We start from the raw sequence: 3,187 nt of genomic DNA, 5'->3' as shown, positions 1-3,187 counted from the left end.
GTTTCACTTAAAGTCCTTGAGGAAGCAATAAAAGTAATTAATTTTTTTTAGATCTCAAACCTGAGTCACATCCTCTGTGTGAAACAGGAAGTACACATACAGCACTTCTGCTACATACTGAAGTACGTTTGCTCTGAGAAAAGGCATGAGTGTTTGAGCTGTGAGCTGAACTAATTGCTTCTTTTTTATTAGAACTTTTATTTTTACCTGAAGGAATGACTGACCACCAAACTAGTATTCAGACCATAGTTTAGGTATTTGTCAGACATTTTCTCACAAATGAACAAAGGGAGCTTATTGTTTCAAGGAATAAAAACTGAAAGTATTTGTCACCAAAGGTAAAATTTGAGCTTTCAAGCAAAAATGAAAATTTTAGAAGACTTATATAGGCCACTGTGAGCCTAATAGCTTTCCAATACCTGAAGAATTTTCTGAGCTCAAAGGTGATACTAACAAATAGTACTTTTAAAGTAGCTTGTATTATAAAATGTGTCAACATTTGGAAGATCTGCATAACTCAGTAGCCAATATTTTCAAATGATCAATGCATGATGATATAAAATTATGTGTGGGTAAAAGACCGATCCAAAGTTAGGGAGATAAAACAATCTATTTTCACGTTAACAGAATTTTAAAAGTTCATCAATAATAGTTTAAATCACACATGGCAGCTACCTTTAATAAAATAACACTTGTCCAGTTTTGCTCTAACCCAGATAAACAAAAGCTCTTTGAGTCCTCAAGCATTTTTAAGCATGTTCTCTTGACCTGAGAACAATGAAGCTCCTAAAGGAATGGTTCCCAAGTTAAGAACACTTGCTCTAATAAAAAGCCCACAATTCCATGAAGTGAAGTATAGGCTTCTGCCATGCCAGTCCCGGGTTCCTAGAGTCAGGTTTCTGTGTGAGAGGAAATCTCTCTCGTGAAAGTAGGAGACTGAAACAAACAAACAAAAAAAGAGCAGTGTAAAATTACAAGGATGGCAGGCCACGCTGAACTGGCTCTGGACTTTCCGGTTCCCTCATTTTCTTCTGCTGGGTCAGCTATGGCTGCCGTGAAGACCCTGAACCCCAAGGCCGAGGTGGCCTGAGCCTAGGCAGTATTGGTGGTCAACATCAGCGTGGTCCGGGGGTTGCAGGATGTGCTGAGGACCAACTTAAGGCCTAAGGGCACCATGAAGATGCTTGTTTCTGGTGCTAGAGACATCAAGCTCACTAAAGATGGAAATGTGCTGCTTCATGATATGCAAATTCAACATGCAACAACCTCCTTAACAGCCAAATTAGCAACAGCCCAGAATGACATAACTGGTGATGGTACCACTTCCAATGTCCTAATCATGGGAGAGCTCCTGAAGCAGGCGGATCACTACATTTCTGAAGGTCTTCATCCCAGAATAATTACAGAAGGATTTGAAAGTGCAAAGGAAAAGGCACTTCAGTTTTTGGAACAAATCAAAGTAAGCAAAGGGATGGACAGGGAAGCACCATAGACGTGGCCAGAACATCTCTATGTACTAAAGTTCATGCTGAACTTACAGATGTGTTAACAGAGGCTGTAGTGGACTCCATTTTAGCCATTATAAAACAAGATGAACCTATTGACCTCTTCATGCTTGAGATCATGGAGATGAAACCTAAATCTGAAACCGATAGAAGCTTAATCAGAGGTCTTATTTTGGACCATGGGGCATGGACGAAAAAGAGAATAGAAGATGTGTACATCCTCACATGCAACATGTCATTAGAATATGAAAAAACAGAAGTGAATTCTGGCTTTTTTTTACAAGAGTGCAGAGGAGAGAGAGAAACTAGTGAAAGCTGAAAGAATATTTATTGAAGACAGAGTTAAAAAAATAATAGACCCGAAAAAGAAATTCTGTGGTGATTCAGATAAAGGATTTGTTGTTATTAATCAAAAGGGAATTGACACCTTTTCCTTAGATGCTCTTGCAAAAGAAGGCAAAGTAGTTCTGTGCAGAGCTAAAAGAAGAAATATGGAAAGGCTGACTCTTGCTTGTGGTGGGGTAGCCCTAAATTCTCTTGATGACCTAAATCCCAATTGTTTGGGACATGCAAGACTTGTCTATGAATACACATTGGGAGAAGAGAAGTTCACCTTTACTGAGAAATGTAACAATCCTTCCTTGGTCATATTATTGATCAAAGGACCAAAAAAGCACACATTTACTCAAATCAAAGATGCAATAAGAGATGGCTTGAGGACTGTTAAAAATGCTATTGATGATTGCTGTGTAGTTTCAGGTGCTGGTGCAGTGGAAGTGGCAATGGCAGAAGCCCTGATTAAATACAAGCCCAGTGTAAAGGGCAGGGCCCAACTTGGAGTTCAAGCATTTGCTGATGCATTGCTCATTATTCCCAAGGTTCTTGCTCAGAACTCTGGTTTTGACTTTCAGGAAACTCTAGTTAAAGTTCAAGCAGAACATTCAGAATCAGGTCAAATTGTGGGTGTGGACTTGAACACAGGTGAGCCAATGGTAACAACAGAAGTAGGCATATGGGATAACTATTGCATAAAGAAACACCTTCTTCATTCCTGCATTGTGATTGCCACCAACATTCTCCTGGTTGATGAGATCATGAGAACTGGAATATCTTCTCTAAAAGGTTGCACTGAAGCTCTTCCCTTGTATCATCTGAATCATGAAGACTCTACAGAGTGATACTAAGAATATAGCTATGGAGTTTTTGTCCAAGCTTCAAAAGATTTTCAAAGGATGTTTTTTCCCATATAAAAAAAAGGAGAGACCACTGGCACCTATTCATATTCTGAAGTTCTGAAATTATAATTACAGTATTTTTAAAATTTCACTACAGTGTACACATACAGCAGGCCAAACTTACCCAATAAAAAGGACATTTTACTTTAGCTTCAGTGATATAAAAATACATGTTAGATAAGTATATGTTATCTACCTTGTTATTAAATATTCCTTGAAAAACAAATTTTAATGGTTTAATAATTCTTCTAATGAATGTATTTTAATTTATCTCCAATAGTTCCCCGTCATTAAACATTTAAGTTTTCAATTTTTATGCTAGTTATAAATAAGACTTAAGTAACTTAAGGATTGGAAAGCATTCCTGCTTCCTTAGTATAAATCCTTTTGAGCAGGGGTTCTCCCAACCCCCAGGCTGAAGACCAGTACTGGTCAGCAGCCTGTTAG

At 38.1% G+C, this 3,187-nt stretch overlaps 1 pseudogene across 1 annotated transcript; it reads left to right on the top strand.

The window, feature by feature from the left end:
• The first annotated feature begins 1,045 nt into the window (after positions 1-1,045).
• Positions 1,046-2,683, top strand: LOC307057486 (T-complex protein 1 subunit zeta-like; annotated as a pseudogene). Its single transcript has one exon. The product of its transcript is annotated as a T-complex protein 1 subunit zeta-like (transcript).
• The last annotated feature ends 504 nt before the right edge of the window (positions 2,684-3,187 follow it).

This window comes from Hyperoodon ampullatus, assembly GCF_949752795.1.
Source record: "Hyperoodon ampullatus genome assembly, chromosome: 8".
Lineage (NCBI taxonomy): Eukaryota > Metazoa > Chordata > Mammalia > Artiodactyla > Ziphiidae > Hyperoodon > Hyperoodon ampullatus.
This window is presented reverse-complemented; position numbering and strand designations above follow the sequence as displayed.